Source organism: Sarcophilus harrisii, chromosome 4 (genome assembly GCF_902635505.1).
Source record: "Sarcophilus harrisii chromosome 4, mSarHar1.11, whole genome shotgun sequence".
Lineage (NCBI taxonomy): Eukaryota > Metazoa > Chordata > Mammalia > Dasyuromorphia > Dasyuridae > Sarcophilus > Sarcophilus harrisii.
Genome location: NC_045429.1, coordinates 127936443 through 127961044, shown reverse-complemented (window position 1 = coordinate 127961044; position 24602 = coordinate 127936443). Strand labels below are relative to the sequence as shown.

The 24602-nt window shown below is 32.9% G+C and overlaps 1 protein-coding gene across 4 annotated transcripts in view; it reads left to right on the top strand.

Annotated features, from left to right (window-relative positions):
- The window catches only part of PACRG (parkin coregulated), a 610713-nt gene that overhangs the window by 380453 nt on the left and 205658 nt on the right, over positions 1 to 24602 (top strand). The window lies entirely within an intron of this gene.

The following is a 24602-nucleotide window of genomic DNA, read 5'->3' as shown; positions in this document are numbered from 1 at the left end:
TCTTAATATATGTCACTCTCCATTTACTTATGCCAAATATTTTCATAAGGGGAAATAATTCTTCCCTACTCCAAAATTTATTATTTTTTTCAAAGCCAAATTTTCCCTCAGTTGGATGACACAATAAATGACTGCTGATCCTAGAGTGAAGATTTGATTTTAATTTCATCCTCAGACATTTACTAGATGAATGATCCTGGGCAAGCCCTGTAATTTTCCTCAGTTTCCTCAATTGTAAAAATGTAACAGTAATTACTTTGCAAGGTTGTTGTGAAGATCAAATGAAAAATATTTTTTAAAGTGTTTAGCACAGTGCCTGGCACATGATAAAAGCTATGTAAATGCTTATTACTTTTCCTTCCTCCTTTTCCTTAATGCAAGGAATACTTTGACATGCTTATTATTGTCGAAGACAAGTTTTAAATTAAAATGATAAAGTGACCTTTATAGTTGTTCTTTTGCTGATTTGATTAATCAACTATAGTTACTTTGCAGTTAAAATTTAACCCACTTAAACACTATATATTACGCAGGTGCAGAAGAAATGATGTTGGCTTTGGAAATTGTGTTTGAAATTATATAAAAGTTGTTTTCTGTATTAGCAATTTGCCATACAAACTTAAGAGCTCTTTCACAATAATATTATTTTTTCCAAGTTAAGGGGCAAAGATTTATTATCCTTGAGTCACAATAATGTTAACAGAAGCTTTTGAAAATTGTAGTATATGTATTGTAATGACATGCAGTATCTCTTTAGGACATTTGCAGGAGACTAGTTCATGATACACTATGAGTTTATATAGAATGAAGAAAATGGATGTAGAAAGAGATACTTGTTGACCCAAGTTCCCTTATTCTCTTATCCATTTGAGTGGATCTACTCAATAATATATAATCAATATAAATATACATGTATATTCATATGTTATATCCACATATATAGTGTCTCTCCAAATTCAGATAGATGATTCTTTAGCCAGCAAACATACAATTTGTAACCATATCCATATTCAAGACTTTAAAAAATAGTATAGGATCCGCTAGAATATGGATTCTGTTAAATAATATCTATAAGTGTTTATGGACCTGTGATTTCATTGTTAAAGAAAACTTCCAATACATTGTCACTCTATATACACACGTTTATTATAGGAGTCTATGTGTATATACATATATGCTATGTATGCACACACACAGTTTTATATATCTTTTCTCCATAGTCTTAGAGAATAATCCAGGGTACAGAGAAATTAAGTCACTTTCCCAAGGTCATCCTCACTCTTCCTTTCTAATAATATGCCTTTGAAAAGCAAAGGTAAGCTCCACACCATAATGAGCCCATCATGATAGGATTTAGTGAAAGAATGATCATTAAACTATGGATTGTAAGAAAACCTAAACTATTAGCCTCATGGTCAAGATGGCATGATTATAATTTTGTCTAAAAGTCCTCCAGAAAATAAACAGAAAAAAACATTTATAAAAGTTGGGTTCCAATTGTGCCTCAACTAATATAATCACAGAAAGCCCAGACATCCAAATTGAAATTGTCTTGTCAGTCAGTATGGTAAACTAAAAAAATATTAGATGGGTCTTTCTATAGCCTTACTAAAAAATTTAAGTGAATCTTAATTAATTAGAAAGGATCATAGACTAAGAAATACATTGTGACTAGAAGAATCAGAGACAGTCCTTAGACTATACCCTCCATCACTCCAACAGAACACTACTTCTTTCCTTCAGATACAGAAGTTCTAGTTTCTCCTAGTATATTTGAAAGATACAGGGAATAAACTGGAAGATAAAGAATTATCTCCTTTAAAAGCTCAAATGGTACCATGTCAAATGGCATTGATTTAAAGGACACAGACATGAATTTCTACAAATTAAATTAATTTAGTTGAGAATTATATACCATTTTCTTCCCCAGTAGCCTTAATTTTATTAAATGTTGTTAGAATAAACTGGCAAGGCCTAATGGGCTGGCTATTGAAGTTTCACAGTAGGAAAGGAAGAAAATTCATGACACAGGTAAAGGATTTGACATTACAAAACAGGGGATTTCACAAATGGGGTAGTTGGGATTATTTGATGGTGTTGTAGAATAAACTATCTTATTTCATAATAAATGGTTTTTTCATAGTGTTCAAAAAATAACACAAAACTAGGTTGTGATTATTAGTATCAATACTTAATGCTTATCTCAACAAATTCTCTTGAATAGAAAGACCATACATCTAAGATTTTAAAAGTAGAATGATATAGAAGCTGAATCTTAAAAGAACAAAGGGTAGGAGAATTGCTGAGATGGATATGGAGCACAAACGATCCTAAAATTCAGTTTGGGGCCTTGTCAGTAACTGATTACATAACATTATGTGCAACTACCATGATTTAGGGATAAATGAAATGGAATGGAAGTTATTTACTGGGAGAACCTTGACTGCTAAAGATTTGGTGTATTGGTAGGTGAAAATATAATTTGACCCCTCACCAAACTATTGGACATGATTTGTCAAGTGCTTTCATATACTTCAATGAAAGATCAGTTAAATAGAAGCTTTATCATATTGCTTTTCCTTTAAATTTGCCTTTAAGGGTATTTACTTTGCTGTAAAAATAGCCATGATAGTTTCTCTTATGAGATGTGATCATGTATTCCCTATTGAAGGGATAAATTCAATATAAATAAGTATTCAAGTTCAATTCAAGTATATTGTCAAGTATAAATAAGATGAAACATTTGAAGAGTAGGAAACTCTCTATAATCTTGCCCATTCACACTAATGACATCTATTAAAATAAAGGGGATTAGGGAATAAAAAGAGGAATACAACTTAGTTTATTTTTCTTGTAAAAATTTATACCTAAGTCCTTTAAAAAAAAAAAGTAGGTATCATTTGATTTGATGTTATTTTGGCCTAAGTTTTATAATCATTTCATTTGAGAGTTTGAAGGGAAAAAAAACTGGTTAAATAATTCAGAGTGAGTAATTTATTTTCTATACATATTGTCACTTATTATGTATGTTTGTAAACAAATATGTTCAATTTTCTTAGGAGACATATGGTTTCAAACTTGTTAGACTTAATAAGGTAGCATAAGTTATATGGTAACAGCTTCTATGTGCTGTACTCTTTTAATGATTTAATGCTTCAAGGACTATTCCCCACCAAGGGCAGAGCCCAATACTTATCTCCTTCATGAAGAGAAGTTAACTTTTGAAAGCAAGATCATATTACCTCCCCAGACAACCCGGACTAATTTCCAGGCTGTTTCAAGGTCATCAGAATACAGCAACTATCTTTCCTTGACATAGAAAAAAAAAGTATTAAAAAATGAAGCTTGCTCTTCATGTTAACTATCAGGTACTAAGGGATCATCCAAGTCTGGTTCAGGGTCTATGGAGCTCATCTTACTCAAGTCTATGAACTCTGCTGCAGGGAATAAAGACAATGATTGCCTTCAGATAGACCCATGGATATAACTATCAAATATTAATACAAAATAAAGCATTCTTTTGCCTACAATGGGTCCCTCATCCAGTAAGGCAACCATCTCTTCTAAGAGAGAAAGCCTATTGTTATTTAATACTGAGCATGGACTTTCCTGACTTGCTAAAAAAGGAAATGTCTACATTTTCCTCCAAACTCATCAATATATATAAAATAGCAGTTAGTATAAAACTATGGAAGCACAAAGAGAGATACAACACAAACCTTAATTTTAAGGAAGTGTCTGATGGAGGGGACAAATAACTGATTTAAAAAGGAGAACTGTTAAATTGGAAAGTTAGTCAAAAGAAGTAGTGAGGTTAGGATGAAGTACAGATTTACATGAGGAGATTGTGGATTCAATTAAAGACATGAATTTGAAGGGTCAATAGAATATGCAAGTGAAGATCTTCAAAAGCTAGTTGGAAGTGAGAGACTGTTACTCTAGAGAGAAACTATTCTGTATGACCTATATGTAACCTAAGAGGGAGAGAGGGCTTATTCAAAACAGCCATGAATAGGCCTATCTTGTGACAAAAGGGGGAACAGACCTAATTTATGTTGTAAATCTTATATAAGTATGTTGATATGTTTGTATTTTATACTCATTTAGGGATCTAGAGTAGCAGTATATTAAAGGTGGCAAGGGAGAGCTTCCATAAAAATAAATACAGGGTTATATAAAAAAAATCACACTGTGCATTTCTTTCCAATTTAAGTGAAAAAGCACTAATAGGAGAAAGACAAGATAAGTTTGCCATGTGCACCAAAACAGACTATGTATGTTTTCTCAGTGTCCATTTTTCTTAATCATGTGTTCTGATTCTTTATATTTTGACTCGAATTTCTAATGAAATTACTATCAGTATTTTTTTTAATATATTATCACCTCTAAAAGGAGTCATATTAATCATGCCTGCTGCTAGTTTTCTCCGTGGATTTTTCAGTGATCTTAGGCAAAACAGATTCTTTGGGGTGTTTTCAAGTGTTCCCTATTGAAATGGGAAATGTATTTCTTGCCTATTTTATAGGCCTAACATAAGAATCTGAAATTGTCTGTAAAGAATGTTGAGTTTTCTAGAGAAAAACATATTGGTAGGTGGCAGTGAAAAGAAAATAACAAATATTATGGGGAGATTTGTGTGAATTTTGATGGTAACATAGCAGAAGATAAAGCGCAAGAATGCATATACACAGTGAGAAGGACTAATTTGTTAATCATTTGAGGCTCAATATTTAACTCTTTTCAGTATGCATTTTGGCATGTTTACTTAATTACAGAAAAATAAAGATTAATATTCACACCTGGACTCCCAACTGGATTGGATATATCATTCTACTTGTTTTTCTAAATTCCACAATTGCCTTATGCCTAAAGTAGAATTTAAGCGACCATAAGGCCCATCTACCAACAAGTATCTTGTTGCTAATCTGTTTCAGTACCATTATTAGTACTATTCAAACAGAGATCTGTTAAAGTATGAATGCATTAGCTGTGAGGGATAACACATTAAACCATTAACAACGAGAATGTAGCGTACACAGATGAGTTTTCATCAGATTTGTTATCTGTCACTTTGCAGAGAGCTCATGGCTGAGATAATGGAACCCAGGACAAGTGCACATAAAGGGGAGGAAAGATGAGGGAAAGACCCAAAGGGTGGGGTATTGTCCAGATCCCCCACATATGGGGGTAACTGTGATTGTTGTGTGCTGTGGGTAGCTAGAGAACAGCACAGAGGTTGATAACCTGGGCAGAGGAAGGGAGGTGAAAGAGGAAAAAGAAAAATAGATAACTAATAGAAATAATGAAAAGAGATAAGAAGCACCAAAGACATATTTTTGTTCACTTAAAAATTTTGCCCCTGGCTTTTCCTAACTACTGATATATTTTATAAGTTGTTTTTTGGTTTGTTTTTTGTTTTTTAATAGAGAGCAGAAAAAAATCCCCAAAGCAGTACTGGTATTGTGGACTGCTACCTTAGTTTCACTGAAATGCTAAATACCTCTTAAATACTCCCTTTGGTCTAAAGGGAATGTTATCAGAGGCACACTGGATGGATTCATCTTTTGTGGTCCCATTCTAATCTTTAATCACATTATTCATATCCCCAAACTTCAAGGTAAGTATTTAAATTTTGGGATTCCCTGTAGTTGGAACAGAATTAGGTTAAAATTATACTTATGCAAAGTAGGTCAAGTTGAAAAAGTTCCTACATTTTCCTGAAAAGATCTTCTGTTCTTTGTTATTAATCCTGTGGAGATTTCCCAGGTATCTCTTAGGATCCCTGATGTAACCAATAACCAATGCCCATAAACTTTGGTGATTGGCCTTCTGATTTTGAATCTTTCTGTATTTGTCTAAACTGATGTGAAGACTACAGACATAGGGTTTGTTACAAAGTTTATACCTGAATCCCTTCTGCTCTAATGAAATGGACCTAACAGCATCAGTCAGTCAACTATTAAGCACTTAACTATGTTCCAGGCACTATTCTTAGCTCTGGATATACAAAGAAGTATAAAAAAAATAGTCCCTGCTCTCAAGGAGTTTATACTCTAATAAGGGAGAAGGAATAATGGTTCTCTGCCAATAATAATTATTTTACTTAAAATATTTTACTATAAAGGCCTCTCCATCTTGATTTCTCTTTATCTTTTTTCAGATAAAATTCTATGAAATCATCCCTGCCTAATTTTTTTCTTACATTTCAGAGCTTTTGGGTGCTCCTTCCTTCTTGTTAAATATTACAAACCATTTATTCACAAATCTAATGCATTTATCATATCTACAGAATGGATGTCAATTTCAGGACTATTTATCATTTGGATGCACAGCATGACATGTCTCACTCTTGTCTAGCTTCATTTAATTTGTTTTGTGATTTCTCTTTGTAATTTTTAATATCAGCCACTCCAATGTTTCTGAGCCCTTTTGGTGTTTGAACTTCAGGGCACTTATTTGGCTTCACTTCTCTTATCAAGATACACATGGCAGGACCTCATTTTTCCAGTCATAGTTTTGGGATTTTTTTTCTTTCTACATATCATCACTTTTATTTTTCAGGTCAATTCTCCTCCCCACCTCTACCCCATTTCTCTATGGAAGTATTTTACATGAGAAGTTTAAGTAGTCATTTTCTTTGCTAATACAATATGTCCATTCCACCATTATACACATTTTCAAATCAGCACTTTAAAAAATTTCCTTTTTTCTCAGCAAACACTCAAAGCATAAATATACTGAGAATTTACACTGAGATTTATCATGATAGAGTGAAGCCTCCCTAAAGGGACGGAGCTACTGATCTGGAACATTCAAGACACAGACTGATTCATTATCATAATTTCAGGTTTGGGGGGGATTGCACCACTGAACACAAAGGCTGGGAATTACATAGCAAACACTTTTTGGATCTGTGGGTACTGCAAACCTGATCATGTTCAGCTGCAATCACACCCACCAATCAGCAACTTTCAGTAGAATCTGACATCTCACTATGAATGGTCAAAGATGCACATGACAAGTTGACAACAGGCATACATACAGTGCAACTGGAATTGTGTTCTCATCATTTACTGTTCTTACAAGAATCAGCCTAGAATCTATGTATCAAAACTGTGCCATGAGATAATCATGTTCCTTTTTCCAAACTTGTGAATTGCTGAGGAAAAACAGTTTGATTCTATAGCTTATATGATCATCTAGGACTTTGTACTTTGGGGGACTTATCCCTTCAGATGACTGAGATTATCTTGTTAAAATGCTTTCATGTGACTTTGACCCCTCTGCATCAGAGCTTCAAGGATTGTCAAAAGAAATATGTGCTTTGTGTTTCTGAGTGAAAATGAACCTTTGATGAGGTGAGAGGCATTGATATTAATGTCCTGAAAGGGAATTAAAAGATCATTAACTCTAGAGTCAGAGAACCTAAGGCAAATGCAACCTCTGATACACACTGTGTGACTTTGATCAACTCACTTAATGCAATTGGCCTCAGTTTCCTGGTTGGTTCCATTATGAAAGAAAATGGCCACTGAGGAAAATAGGTTAAGTTTCTTTGACTTAGGTTCTTTCTTATCTTAGAATATCAGTATGTGGCTTCAACAAATAATCAATCAGTAAGCCTTCTAGGTGCTAAATACCTCATGGTGATAGATTATTCATTATTCAAAGTTTGATTACATAAAATACAAATGACAACCAAAAAAACTAAGAGTATATAAGTCAGATACTATCAAATTGAAGGTTGTTGACCTTCCAGTGATTTCTAGGAATAACCCTATTTTTAGGAATTGTATTTTAAGTGCTAGATCAAATTTTAGAAATATCAGGCTCAATTCCCTCCTGTATCATCTATCAAATTCATCACTACTCAGTATGTCTTCCAACAGTTAAGCCAAAAGCCATAGGAGATTGGAAGTAGAGGTCAAATTTTGAAATACTAGGACTTCATTAAGTTTTAAGTCTTAAATTCAAACCTGCTTCAACTCATATAAAGTTTAACTGTTTTAAGAAGTCAGGAATTAGTAGCTGAGAGTGGTGAGATGGACTTAGCCCATTCAAGTTCAGAAACAAATAAATTAAATTGACAGGGCATGAGGAAATGTGTTCCTATGTAGATATATTTGTGTTGTATGCTTTCCTAGTGTATATGTGAGTACATATTTAGTTCTGTCACTTTGTTTCTAGGAGCTGCTTTTAATCTCCTCATTGTTAAACTTAAGCTCCTTAAAGAAGGATCCATATCTTCTGAATAGAAACTCTATAATGCTTTGTGTTCAGCCATACACAATAGTGGACTTTCAGGACATGGTGTTGATTGATTTGCCCCCATTTAAAATCACCTTCTTTGAGAGTACTCATTGCTGGATTCATTAAGCTACCTCTCTGAAAACCAAAAGTATGTTTACTCAAAGCAGGAAATAACTGACATTAATACAGGACATGCAAAATTCCTTAAATCTATATTATTTTCTCATTTGACCCTTACAAATAGGTTGTATAGATATTAGGGGATAGACACTAGATGCTGGTATTTCAGTAGTATATAGAATGCCTAGATGTAAAAAATCCCTCTGCCCACACAATTTATAATCTTTTATACTCCCAAGTAGCACAGGAATGTATGGACAGAGACAGACCTAGTTTTTCCTGGCTTTGATACTTATTCTCTCTTATATAATCCAGATACTTTATAAAGTTATCATCTTCCCCATTGCAAGATGAGAAAACTGAAATTCAGAGACTACATAACTTGAATGAGACAGCACTGATACCTAGGTCTATCTTCTCTAAGTTCAGAGTCACTACACCATGCTGCCTCTCCTGACATTAGCTAGCTTCTCTACTCCTCAGAAAGAATAGAATATTTTTATCAATTACCTCAATTTAAAAAGCATTCAGTAAACATTATGTGCTGAGCATAATATATGGCTCTTGAGAACATGGAACCAAACAGGAGATTTAGACTAGCAATCTCACTGGAGAAGTAAACCTTGTATACATGAAACCGAAAAATCTCATTAAATGCAAAACTGAGAAGAAAAGATAATAAGTTACAAAGACTTTTGGAGGAAGGAGAGATTAGCATGGAGTGGGTTTGTTGGGAAAGGTTTCCTGAGGAGATGTGACTTGAATGAATCAAGAGGATTGGGAGAAGCGTTAGGAAAGGAGATCCTAAGAGACAGATAATATCCTGAGCAAAACCATAGAGACAGAACATGGACTAAGGTTCAGATCATCCTGACTGAAAGTTACTTAATTTTTATCCTAGTTTCAATAATTCTGTAGGTTTCAATTTCAAGTCAGTTACAGAACTTGAAAATTTAAAGGCACCACAGCAGCCATCAAGTCCTACCCATATACCAAAAAAAAAAAAAAAAATCTACTCAATGACTTAAAAAAAAAAAAAAAAGTTATGCAGCCTTTGCTTAAATATCTCCAAGGAAGGGGAAACCCACCACTTCTCAGGCAGGCCACTTCTAGATTATTATTATTTAAAATCCTGATAGCAGAAGCTGTAGGTATCTGAAATTTCTGTCAAGAGCAACTGACATTATTACAAACCATTGCCAGAAGGCCAGTAGTCTCTAAGCAGCAAATGAAAGTGATAGAAGAAAAATCCAGTCTTTTGAGAGCTCTCCTCTCCAAAGGTTATTATGATTCATTGATGTGTCATAACCAGACTTGGACAAACTACCGCTGCTATTTCTCCTAAACTAGTACAGACTAAGTACTATTTCTGTTTTAGATAACCTAGAATTCCCACAAAGCAATGCTATTACTTCTTCATCTTCCTCTTAAATCTCTAGTCTTCCCACTTCCTTTTCAATTCAATATCTGTTTCCTCAAGCTTCTTCACTCCTTCTTTCTCTACTCTTGCTTGTGAAGAAGACATGAATAAATAGCTAAACTCCTTTATACGTCAAATTTACCTGCCTTCTTAATCTTACTAAATTACCACAAATAACTGAACTATGCTCTCTTCTTATAGGAAAATTCACACAACTGATTTGGATCAATGGTACTAATAAGATTGGCATCAGGAGAGACCTATATTCAGTCTTGACTTTTGATATTTATTATCTCACTATATCTTATTAATTGTGTGGCAAGTTTTCTGAGAATCATTTTTCTCCTCTATTTAGAATATATAGATACGTGTATCTATATATACTTCTTATATCCACCTCCCAAGGCTATTGTGATGATCAAATGAGAAAGTATATGTGAAATATTTTTTTTTATTTTCAATAGTCTTTATTTTTCCAAATACATGTAAAGTTAGTTTTCAACATTCATTTTTGTACGACTTGGTGTTCCCAATTTTTCTTCCTCTCTTCATTACCTCCTCCCTCCCCAAGACAGCAAGCAATCTGATATAGGTTAAATATATGCAGTTCTTTTAAACATGTTGTTGTGTAAGAAAAATCAGGCCAAAAAGGAAAAAAAAAACCATGAAAGGAAAAAATAACCAAAAAAGGTGAAAATACTATGCTTAGATCCACATTCAGTCACTATAGTTCTTTCTCTCTCGATGTGGATGGCATTTTCCATCTCTAGTGTATTGGAATTGCCTTGAATTATTGAGAAGAGCCAAGAACTGTGAACTACACAGATAAAATAACTACTTTTTGAATGTGAATAATGTTTTTGCAATAAACTCATTTGTTCTCTATAGACTCCCTGAAAGCATCCTAAGAACCACTACAATAATGAGATTAACATGACTTCTTCTGAGCCAATTTGATTTCTTCTGTTAGGTTTCTGTATTTTTTTTTCATTTTTTTCATTCCACATAACTTGATGTTTATATGTACTTCCCAAGGTTACATCTTTTGAAAGTTTTTTTTAAAGTTTTATATATGAACTGATGCAAAATGAAGTAAATAGAGCCAGAAGAACATTATACACCCTAACTATGATAATAAATGGAAACAAAACACATCAAAGCAAAATCCTCTGTAATTGTAATGACCAATATGGCCTCAAATAAGAGATATGAGAAGTCTTTATCCCTCCTCCCCAAAATTCCTCTAAAGAGGAGGAAAACTCTGAGTGTAGAACATTGAACATATGTCAGACTTTTTCATTGTGTTGGTTGGGTTTTACTGAAATGTTTTGGTGTTTTGCTTCTATTTATTATAAAGGATCATATAACAGAGTAAGAAAAGACATCTAGGAAAATATTGGTGAGATAAAAACAAAAGATATCAAAATTGATTATTAAAAAAGGTTTGTAGATCAATATTGTATCTGGCAAATGTGAACAACAGTTTAGTCCATAAAAATATTTTGGTTTCAGTATCTTTTATTGATTAAATTCTTATGGATATTTTTAGGTCTTTGTGATTTAAGAATTTATTCTCTGTCCATGAAAGATAGCAAACTTCTGAAGTATAATTCTAGACACCAGATTATATTTTCCTAGGTGTTTTGTAGGTCCTAAATTTCTCATAGCCTAAAACGATCTGTAGTTTCTACCATTTCCTTGTATAATCTACCTTAATAACTATTACTTTCTTAAAAGGTTTATCCTTTTTTAATTTCTGAAGCTCCAAACTGATTTTGAATTACTATCATGAATTCCTTTGTTTCTATAAACAATACACATGAATCAGAGAAGTTATTTGACACTTCTTTGCCAATTATTATTATTGCATTTTGTATTATTTTCATTATTGTTGCATTATTGCATTAATGTCAATGTTGCCCATTGAAGGTTTTTTATTCTGTTCTTCAATTTTAACTATTTCATAGGTTCTATACAGAGATAAATCACTTTGCTATTTTGTGTAGTGCCAGTGATGTGTACCTGTTGTCAGGAAAGTGATGTGTGATTGCTTCAAAAATATTTCTTTAAGTTGTTAACCTATTTCTTATGGATTCTGATAATATCTATCTAACTATTTCTTCCTCTTTGTTGGGGAAATATTGATCTTTCCATAGCAACCTTAAAGTGATAGATCCTGTCTTTCATTGATCTTGCATCAGTTTTTGTAAAGAAATTTTCCAAGTCTATTGTGGCCCGTTTTATAATATGAATAGTATAAATTCAAATTAGCATGACATAAATGTCTTTTTCCCATTGAGCTTCCATTTGATGTTGTCGTAAGTCTCAACACATATATCCATGGATTCTTATTATTAGTTTAAAGCTTAGGTATTTATAAATATTGCTTTTATCTAGTTAAATTTGACTTCTGAATTCAAACTTCTGAAGTCTTATTATCTATCAAGAATTTTACACTTTTTGAATATAAATGACATCTTGCTATGATTGAAAGATTCACAAGAAATTTTAAGTTTCATTTATCTACTTGATTAAGATTTATTTAACTAAAAAGTCATAAAGTATATATTGATAAAGGAGAAGGAAGTGAGGGATAGAAAGTTGAAAATAGCCATTAACATAGTACTATTGTGAGTAAAGCTGGTTAGATTTTATTAAAATAAAATCCCATGCTAACATCATTAACAAAATGGCTGTACCATCAACAGAATAGAAAAAAGAATTCTAAGAGGAACAAAGTATCATCTCCTACTGGTTATTTATTCTCTTCCACCATGCTATATATGGCAAGATGACAGTGAATCTAGACAAGAAAGACTCTTTCTTTGTTCATACACACTGCTCTGCTGCCTCACTCACGTGGACACTGTCAGCCAGCACCATGACAGCACATAGAATCACTTAGAAATTTTTGCTTCTGAAAAGATGTTTGTATTTTCCACTCTGCCTCCATCTCTAAAATTCATAGTGTTTGAAAGCTGATTAGATAGCTGCAGCCAGACCACATTAATAGAATGTTGAGGAATTTCTCAATCAAGTTGTGCCTTATATTTGTCATTTAGAATGTAGGAACTCATAGGGCAGCAACTGAAATAATGAACTGCATTTTCAACCTTGAAAGAAGTCAAATTGTTTTCCAAAGCTTTAATTGCCATTATAAGATAAAAACTTTTGAAAACATTGTGCATTACAGAAATGTGCTCAGATTATGGTGCTTTAATGGTTGTCAAGTTTAAAAAAATAGATGAAACATGCTAGTCTTTTACTAAAAACAGATTGCTAGGCTATCCTTATCAACATTTTTTCCTTCCACATTTTGCATAGATACTTCAGGTTAATCCATCTTTCTGCTGAGACATTGATCATTTTAAATTAATCCTTCCTACAGAAAAATCTTCCCAATCACACCACCCTTCATGCTTGGCTTTATGTTCCCAGAGTGTTATGAATCACTATTTGTGACAGCTTTATCTGCCATGACAGTGTCCTATTCCAATGCATCAAGGTATCAGGGAGGTGACCCTGAGTTCTTGAAGGTTATGCCCACAGGTCACAAGCTTTGGCAGCTGCTGCCAAGTTAGAAAGGTTTCAAGTTCAGAGTCAGCAATAGATCTGTGTTTGTCATCTGAAGATCAGCCAAGATAAGTTTAGGAAGGCTCGTACTAGAAGGCCAGGCACCCACAGAAACCCGGGAAAGTTGTCTACTGGACATGGGTAAAATTGTGAGCTGCTTCAGTGGAGGGAATTCACACCAGTGAAATCATGACTAGATGCTGAAATAGCAAAGTATGGAATTGGGTCATATTTAAGGATTCAGAGGAAACTGATTTTTGCAAAAATTAAAGGAACAGATATAAGGTATCCCAAAAGTTTTAGTAGTTTTATAGCTTAAATATTTGCTCTTATAAATTTAAAAGTTATAAAATAGCACTAAAAATAAATAAATCCTGCACTGGGACTTTTGGGACACTATATACATATATACATACACATATATATGGATATATACACATATATATAATATACATCTGAGACTGTCAGAATTAGTTTATATACATATACATATAACAGCTAAATACAAACAGGGCTTGAATTTAGGGAGGATGAATATCACCGAAGATTTTTACTCACTTGAGATATAACTTTAAATGGGCACAAAACTTTTATATATACCCTCTACTAAAATAACTTTGTTATTTTAAAAGGTCTTTTTAAGGTCTAATACTTGTTTATAGAGCAAAGAGAGCACTGTGATTAACCAAGAGTAGTGAAAGAAGTGTTGAATCAGAAAATAGCAGAGATTTGAGTTCAAATCTCATCCCTTAAACTTAATAGCTTGTGACCATAGACAAGACATTTAATCATTCTGAAATGGAAGAGAAAAAGGAATAAACATTTATATGATGTCTGCTACAACCTAGGCATTGTGCTGTAGCCCTTTTTGCAAATATTATGTCATTTGATCCTCAAAACAAGTCTCTGAGATGTAGGTGCTATTATTATCCCCATTTTATAGTTGAGGAAACTGAGGCAAACAGAGGTATGTTTTTTAAATGACTTATTCAGGGTCACACTACTAGGAAGTGTCTAAGGGCAGATTTAAACTCCAACCTTCCTAATCCTAAAATTCTAAACAGTGCTCTTTTGCATTACCTAGTCACCTTTGAGACTATTCACATCTATAAAATGGGAGCAGTAAAGTCTGCAATACCTACTTCACAGGGTTACTTTGAGACTTAAATGGAACAAATTATATAAAAAGCTTTAAATAAACCTTTAACTACTACATAAATGTCAGTTGTTATTGTCAAATCACTGTCACGGTTATGAAATATTACAATTATTTATCTTGCTGGAAGTATGATCATTTTTTGTCAGTTCTAACAAGGATATTTTTTTTAAAAAATATGTGCTACTTTAAAATATTTTTGTTCTTTGATTAAGATTTATATTTCCAAAGCTTTGAAATGTTCAATTTTCTTTAAGCTTTTGAATGTAAAGTCTAATTGTTTTAAAATACTATAATTGGCAAGATTATCTGAAGGAGATGATTACATGTGCTTAGGATAGCCACAGAAAATTGGATGAAATTGAAGAATTAGGGCAAGAGCTTAATTCCCAAGATCTTAATCTAGTCTCTTTTAGTTGTGTAGAATAGAACTAAGAATTCCTTAGTTTTGTATGGAGGGAAAGGCAACAATTTTAGGAGATTTTTTTTCAAAAAATGTATTTGAATATCTTTCTGCAGAATGTAAAAATGCTCTTATCACAGAGGGTTTCAATGTGAACTAAGCAAATAAAAAAAGCCCCTGGACATCTAAAGCTACCGTGTAAAATAAACAGGAACAGCTGCAGAGCAATTGACTCAAATAGTTTTCACCTTCTTCTAATATTTAAACAAGACTGTGATTTCTATAGGGCACAAATAACTAGATGACCTCAATAGTAATGCCTTATGTTTTGCTAGTAATAGACTGATTTGTTTGGTCTGAGAGTTTGTCATATATAAAGCAAATGTTATATGCAGCCAATATTTACATAATAAAAATTATTACTAAGAAGAAACAAAAGGTTGTTACTTCCATGACTGTCAGAATCTGAGAGCTTTAAGTATTCTGAAGTTGTTTGCATGATTTGTGAAAACTTGTACTGCTATAAGTCATTAGAATAATTGGGTACTAGGTCTTAGTCTATTATTTTTAATTGAATCAAAACTGTATATTTTTATGTTTTGCAAAGATCAATGCATACAAAATTGATGAATGCGAAAGAAAATGTCCAACTAAATGAGAATCTCAGTTGAATTTTTCAAACTCGTGAAATAACTGTTTTTCACCATACCAAGTATTCAGAAACAATTATTTTAGTAGTTTTTGCTCTTACTTTTGTGCCTATAAGCTTTCAGAATTACTAATATAAATTTCGTATTTTAAATAATTTATAAATTCTATTTAAAAGCATACTCCTGGTTACATAAATTATCTCTTGCTAGAAATAAAGCTTTAATAAATTATATTGTTATAGTTTGAATTTTAAATAATGGAAGGAAACACTTAAAAATAGCATGTAGGGTAGACAGCTCAGATTTTTTACCATATTATTAATTGTTTTGAAAACATAGATATAATACCCCAACAGACCAATTTGCTTCACTTCCATACATATTGGTCACTCTTTTTCCAACCCCAACCAAGCATCTTACTAATTGCCAAGGGTCACATGTGAGAGCCCAGTATGGAGATATGGATATTAGTGCAGAATTTCAACATCATGACAGTATTTGTCTTCCTAGTTATGGATTATTAATATCATCTTTTTCTATAAAAGGATACCATTTTTATTGATTCCTCAGCTAGATCTGAGTTCTTGCATGTTCAGAAAAAAAATTCTTCATCTTCTCTATGTCTTTCTGTAACCAATCCTTGGGACAGGGATTTTCTACCTGGGATCTATGAACGTGTGTGTGTGTGTGTGTGTTAATACTAATATAACTTTAACATAATTGGTTCTTTTATAATCCTACATGTTTTATACATTTTAATATAATATTCTGAGAATGAGTCTATAGACTTCACCAGATTGCTAAAAAGTGTCTGTGATATAGAAAATATTAATAATCCCAGCCCCAGACGATGTAGCATTCATTGAAGTCCTTCTTTTGGTTTTCTTTGTATCTGCAGTATAGAATATAATGCCTGATATGCAACCATATCTTTTTGATTGATTGTTGATTGATCTTTTGGTTCTTTTAATGTAGCACTCAAGCATTTTTATCAATATGTCCAAAGCTTAGTTTATAGCAAACAGTCTAGCATTGGCCTATTTCCTACAATAATTAAAATTGAAATGACTAATAAGTATTACCAGCTTTTTACACTGAAACCCATAAAGGAGCAAGGAACAGTATATAAAAGAAAAAAAAAAGTGAAGGTGAGAAGGAACCTGAGAAACCTGTCACCTATTTTGATCCAGCTTTATTCCTGAGAGATCACTTCTTCCTTTTATGGTATTTCAGACATCCTAGGCATTCAGGGAAAGCAAAAAGTGTTGGAAATTGAAATACATGGGTAGAGAGATGGAATGCTAGTCATAGAAGTTGAGTGTTTTAAAAGAATAACAGAATACTTGAAGTTTTTCCATGTTAGAGAAAGTCATTTTGTTGTAGTTGTTCAGGCATTTCAGTCCTGTCTGAAGCTCTGTGACATAAGGTCACATTTAACCTTTATAGTCAGTCCTTTTTGGTTTTGTTCATCCTTCCAGTCTTGTCCAATTCTTCATTTGGGGTTTTCTTGGAAAAGATACTGGAGCATTTGCATTTCCTTGTCTGGTTTAAGGAACTGGGAAGATGATTATAGGGAAGATAACTTTGACTTTTCATGCTTGACTCTAGAGAACAAAACTAAGAAAACTGGGTGAAAGTTGCAAGAGGCACATTTAGGCTTTACATAAAGAAAAAGCTACCTAACAATCAGAGCTATCTAACCTTGGAAAGTAATGCATTCTTCTTCATTAAAGATATACAATACCACAAGATCACTTCTCAGGTATGTTGTAGGAGCATTCTTGTTGAAATCTGGATTGGACAACATTTTCCTTTACCACAGGATTCTGTGCTTCTCTGTAAACATAATGAGTCCTGTCAAATGCCTGATATCTGTCATGTATAAGAGAGGTTAATTATTTCCAATTGGTCCTAAGAGATTGAATTATGGATCATTAAGTACAAACCATTCTTAACTGTGTGATCTTTGACAAATTATTTCAGCCTTCTTTGCCTCAGTTTCCCTAAATGTAAAATGAGGATATTGGTTTAGATCATCTCTGAGGTTCTTTTCAATCCTAAATCCCCAAATTCTATGATAATTGGTTAAAAGATTTCCCCCTACATGCAAACATTAGCATATCACTGAATGTAAACTCTTTACTGAATAAGATTTATTTAACTTTAAAAAAAATACACATTTACTTTTCTCATTTATTTTGGCAAAGGTGGCTGGATTCATTTGTAGTGTTCATTAGGATTCTTTTAAAAATCACATTTTGTGAAATAATGGCTATTTTAATAACTTTCCTCTGAATTCTACTATCAATAAAATATTTAGGCAAGAAAAAAACATTCCATAGCTTTGAAACAGTAACAACATCTCTTACCAAAAATTAAATTTAAGGTCTTGAATATCTGGAAACATCATTTGTAAGGTGAATGAAAAGCTACTTCTTTTCTGATACTCAACTTCTGATTAGAAATGGAACTGCCAAAATGCTATTTTCTATATAACTTTACCTTAAATCTCTGAACAATTTAAAAATACTCTTCGATTAATATGATCTTATAATAGTAAAGTATTGCTGTTAAAAGTCTAAAGTCACCCAGTGAGTTATCAGCAGAGCCAAGTATAGAATCTAAAACTTCTGACATCATTCATCTATATTTCTCTTTGGTCAGGTTTAAACTAAACTAATATCTGAACTCCCAGGCATTTATTTGATCCAGATAAAACGCTGGATTTGAAATCAACCTGAAATCTTAGAAATGGGCATGGACATAAACTTTCACTCACTTCCAACTGACTTGCATCTCATCAGTATAGTTAACCCAAGTAAATGTTGCAATCCTTGAAAGATAATTTCTAAGTATTTTTCCCTTTTTGGGGTTTTTATTACCTCCAGGATCAGATATAAAATCCTTTATTTGGCCTTTACACCCCCCCTCTACTCTTCCAATCTTCTAAATTTTTACTACCTTCTATCCAATTTAAAATCCAGACTTTCACATGACACTCCATCTCTGAATCTGGCTTTTTGTTAACTGTCCCAGACCTGGAATATTCTGTCTCCTTAGATCCTCTTCCTGGTTTTCCTACTTTGCTTCAGGTCCACATTCATCCCATTTTCTGCAAGCTACAACTATCTATTCCATAAATGTAATAACTCTATAATCATTTAAATCTGTAATTCACAAGAGCCCCAATGGAAATTGTTGTGCTTCTATAGTTCAAAGAGGGGGATTACTGATGTAAAACTAGTATGTAATGCTTCAAGACTTAATGAAACACTTATTATCACAGTATTCCCATAATGTAGGTAATAAAAATAGAATTATTTTCCTATTTTACAGGAGAAATTGGAACTCAGAGAAATTGACTTGTCCAAGGGCATACAGTTACTGTCAGAATGGAAAGTAGGGCCCAAGTCCTCTGACTTTGAGGCCAGTATTTCATGATTGATTGTGAATGATTTATTATGGATGGTTTATTTCAACAATATGACTTTCAAAAGAACACACTTAATGAATTGAAATTTTTCACTTAAAACAGAAAAGGCTATTGGTTGATTTTATTCTAAGTATAATTTAACTATTATTCATAAAGGAAAGATTTAGTAGGGTTTTTTGTAACTTTTATTATCTTTATACACAAAACCATTAATGGTATAATCAATTTAAAAGATGAATAGCTTAAACATTTACTGAGGGCAGCCTTGTTTTTAAACTCAAAAGAAGGACATTCTCTATATGAAGTAATATGAGATATAAAAATAAGCAAAGAGAATTGTTATGATAGCTCTGAGAACAGATTTGTCATGACAGTGATTTTGAAGTATGAAACAAGGAGGTTTGTCTTGAGAAACTTATCTTCCAGAGTGCACTGCTGTCATTCCCACTGAGATTATATTTATTTAATGAGTTCTGTTTATGGTATCTATTTATGTCCTTTTAAACTTCCTCATTCCTTGTTATTATGCCTTACATACTTTGGAGAGGAATTTCAGTTTTATCTTTATCCATGACTTACCTTGTACAAATGACCCATATGCATTTTTCATTTTTGAATACCATAAAAGTACATTGCCTCTCCTTTCTGTTTTTCTTATTGTTTGTTAGCATTAAGTCAATAAACTCTTATTCTCCCTTTAACACTGAGTTAGGATAGCCAATGAAATACTATCTTTTGAGCGAAATATCATTCACTCAAAAGATAGTACAATGATGTTCTAAGCTTTAAACATATCTGTTAACATTTTAGTGATAGCAAAAATCTCATAGCTATCTTCACTCCTGTACTTTTGCAGGAACATACCATTTCCCCCACTGTTATTGTTAGGAACTCAGAATAGGAAACAATCTTTGTACTGCCTGTGTTTGAGAGCAAAGGAGGTAGACTTTGTACTACATTTTCCCATTAAAATAATGGACTAGCCAATAGCTAGCTTTCCAAACTATTCCGTAGAAACCTATTTAACTTACTCTTTAACTAGGCCTAACTATCACAGTAAGTAGTTTCTATGGAAAAATGACTCATAGTTCCAATTGGGAATTCCCAGGAATACACTGATAAGACTTGATCATCTTTTTTAAGTTCCTCGGCAACTCTAAGATTCTATGACTATGAGTTCTAGGGCATAACTAGCCCATTCTAATATTAATCACATTTATCCCTCCCCAACCTCAAGTTCTGAAGTATTAACTCCCATTGTAACCCTAGGCTTAGGGCAGAGTCTATTGGGAATCAGCAGTGGGAAGAGTATAGGACATTTTTAGTCAGTTAAATCAAATCAGTATGCATTTATTGCTTACTGTGTTTTGCTTTGCTAAATTTTAGGGATTAAAAAGAAAAGGCAGGAACAATTTCTGTTCTTAAGGAACTTAGATTATAAATGGGTATAAGCAGAGATAATTTCAAAGAAAAGGGGTTGACATTGGAGGGAGTTAGTAAGAGAGAAGTTGAATCAGGGTTTTGACATTGTATGAACACATTATTTTACTTTACAGGGCTTCTGTTTGCTTATCTATCAAGTGAATATAGTAATATCTGTGATATTTCTCTCATTAGGTTGTTAGGAGGATTCAGCAAGACAAAGCATATAAAATATTTTGTCCAAAAAAAAAAAAAAAGAAATCTCTAAGTGCTATATAATGTCAATTATATCATTAATTACCTCAAAGTGTTGTCAGAAAATGCTAAAACACTATAGAAATGTCAGTTATAATTATCATTTTTATTATATACCTAGGTACTATTAGCTTGCTCATTTTATGTTGTGATATGGAAACCACCTGCCAGTGGCTGCTGGAGGTCTAACTCAGACCTGTAGAATAGATCTCTTCATGTGAGAGGATGATGATAATACAAGGAGACTGAGAGGCAGTTATGTTGTCTGACCTTTCTCCTCTTCCCTCTGCCTCCAATTTATTTCACTCCCCATTCACAAGGAATATCTATGTCAGCAAAGGCTGCCTTGTAACTCCTTCAGGTGTTATGATTCACAGCTATGGAGGCTCTCAGACCTGCCCCTTCACCTAGGCATGGTCCTTAACAATGTATGTTTTACATAAGGTAAGATAACTCTCTGAGTTATTCATTCATCAGTTTGCATATGAGAATAAGAATTAGTTGTCCAAAGGTGAGGAAATCAGAATCCAATGTGTGAGTAGTATATATGAGAGGCAGAAGAGTGGAAAGGGAGTTATCATTTAATCAGTGTTCCTCCACTCTTCACCCGCAATTTTCCTTACTTCAGTAGGCCAAAAATACTGCGGTGACCTAGAGGGGATAAAGACTTTTCTGCTGGAACTTTTCCTCCAGCTCCTACTGCTTCTATTCTATTATCATGCTTCAGCAGCTATTGCTTCTATATTTCTGAATACCTCTTCTCATTATTAGCAGACAAATGAAAAATACCCACCATAATGCCTTGAACATAGTAGGTGTTTAACAAAATCTGAATATAATAATAAATGAATGACTTCTAGAATTATAAGAACTACTGCTTTTATGAGATGTAGAACTCCTAGGGAGAGGGGACTATGAGTTTATGAATATTGTGTGAATTATGCATAAGAAACAAGTGCAGATGCTGTTTGTATATATGCAGGGTGTGAGGAAGAATTCCATATCCTGTATCTGTTTGATGACCTGAAAATAAAGAAACAGATTGAAATAATCACTTACAAAGAAGTATATGGCAGAAAAGGATTGTGAGAGAATAAGAAAGCTTATTGTTCATATCAAAGTCACAGATGCCTCAAATTCAAAATGAAATATGCATTATTTGTTATCATTTGGGGAACAATGTCCTCAAGATTATGATGTTTAAAATGTGCACAATATTAACTTGACTTATAAACTTCTTAGGTTGTTGAACATCTCAATATAGATTTCAAGGGGGGAAAAAGTTTTTTCAAAGTATCAGAAGTTCTACAATAGGTTCAGTGAAGAACATTTTTTAAATAACATCTGACTTAAATCATGGAAACAATATGATAGAAATAAATATACTTTCTACCCTTTAACTCTCAAAATCTCTTTAAATCTGTCAAAAATTCTCAGAACAAAGAATTATGTACCATAGTGCAGAGTTATTACAGATGAATCCACCAAAGAAATAGCAGAAAGACCTACTAAGTGAAGGTCTTAATGAATTAGTACTAGAAAATGCTAATCTTTAAAGTGCTCAGCATTCCTTCCCTATCAATCTCCCTCTGTCTATAAAACTAAATTTCAGGCTTGTACCTAGGGCCAATACTGGGATTCTCTCTTGAACCCAAAAGTTTCACATACCATATCTCTACTACCACAAGTCCCACCCCACAAAAAGTTAGATTTACTAATTCTACCCAGATACATAGAAAAAACTGAGCAGAGAATGGGAGAAGCCTGAAAGCACATTACTTTTGGCTTAATCCTATGTTGGGAAGCTCAAAGTTTTCCTGGAACATCCTCCCTTTCCTCCCTCGATCCTGCAAAAAAAGCACCAGATTCTAACTCAGATCAGTCTTAAAAAGAAGAAAAGAGGACTGAAATCCAACTTTGGCTCTTCCCAAGAAACTCAGAGCAAGGACATATGCCATTCAACTCTAAATTTCTCAATTTAGGAAGAGGCTGAGGCAGTTTTATAGCCTAGTTTTGGGATATACTCACCAGCAATGAGGGAAGGAGTCAAGAAATGAGTAATATAGGGATATAAGGAAAAATGTCTTAAATACTACAGATTTAAAGAGAGAAAATTACAGCTAAATAAAGAGGAAACTTAAAAAGAATAATAAGATAATATTCTCTAAATAAGAGAAAACTTAAACTCCCCTTAAACTGAAGGGAAGAAAAAATACTAAATCATCAAGGAACTTTTAAAGCTCTTTTAACAAACTTAAGACAAAAAAAAAAAATACATAATGAAATAAAGAATCCTGTGAACACCCAAGATAGCCTGGATCATCAACAAGAATTTCTGGAATGATTCTGAAGCAAAATTAAATCCAAGAGAAAATAGTCTAGGTCACAATTTAGAGTTCAATGTAGAAATTTAAAAATCCATCAGCAAACCTTAATTAAGTGCTTGTAATCTGCAAGGAATTATACTAAGCATTAAGGATACAAAGAAAAATAAATATTTCCTGCCCTCAAGGAGCTTGCACTCTAATGGAAAAGACAAAATATTTTTAACTAGGTATGTGCAAGATTTTAAAACCTACTAGTAAATAAGAAAAAAAATCAAGTTTCTCTAAAGACGAAAAAGAGATTAACAGATATCAAATACAAAAATTAGTGAAATGGAGGAAACACTGACAGAAGAGAAACAAAAAAAAAAAAATTGAAAGAGCACATGATATGTCTAGAATCTAAAACCATTGACCTCTGAAACAATAAGCACAGATACAAAAGAGAGGTCTTTTGATTTCCCAGAAGAATAAGACAAATAAAAACTCTAAACACCACAGTGCAGGAAATAATAGAAAACTGCCCAGAATGTTAGAAAACCTTCGGTTGAAATAAACTACATCCTGAAACATCCTGAAAAAAGAAAGACTATCATATGCTTCAAATTCCAAAAGATAAAGTGGTTAAACATAATAGGTGTTTAACAAAATGTGAATCTAATAATAAATAACAGCCAAAATTATAAGAACTGTTGCTGCTGTAATTTCAACTATAAACAAGAAATTCTGCAAGCAGCTAGGAGAAAGACCTTCAAATAATTTTAAATGAAGTTTAAATAATGACAAGATTATTCTGTACTCTCTAGAAACTGTAGAAGAAAATGGAACAGTATGTTTCAAAAAGCAAAGCAGTTCAATCTGCAGCCTCAAATAACACACTTTATAAACTTGGGTCTAAATATCAATGAAAAAAAAGTTAACATTCCACAGAAGAGTGATGTGTGTCATTCCTGAAAATAAAAAAGAATTACTCAATTTACAAAACCTCAAAACATAAATAAACATAAAAACATAAAAAATATAAAATATAAACACATAAATAAGTGTAATTATCAGAGAAAGAAAAATCGATGAAAATACTAAGTCTATGTTTGAAGGTTATTTAAAAGAGAAGATTTACCTATGCTATTAAAAAAAGTGGAATCATTAGCATTAATATATATAGAGAGGGGGGGGGAGAAAGAGAGGGGGGGGTAGAGAGACAGACAGACAGACAGACTCAGAGAAACTTATATAAGCAGAGTGAAAGGGGAGCCCCAGAACTTAAGCATTGTGGACTACATCCTACAAAATCCCTCATAAGCAATGTATTTTATGTGTTAGAATTACAGAATGGGAGGGGACATAAATGGGGAGAAATGGAGTACAGAAGGGAATGAAGGATACATTGTTACCAAGTCCACAATTGAAATATAGAGGAATAATGATTCTAATAGACTCACAACAAGAATGACTATTAGAAGACAGAAAAGAGATTCTGAGGGAATAAAAACAGAGGTCTCAACCCAAAAAGTAAAAGTAAGTATTCCACTGAAGAATACTCATGAGATGAAGCATATTCTTGAAATGGAAGATGCAGATTTCATGTTAATTTGA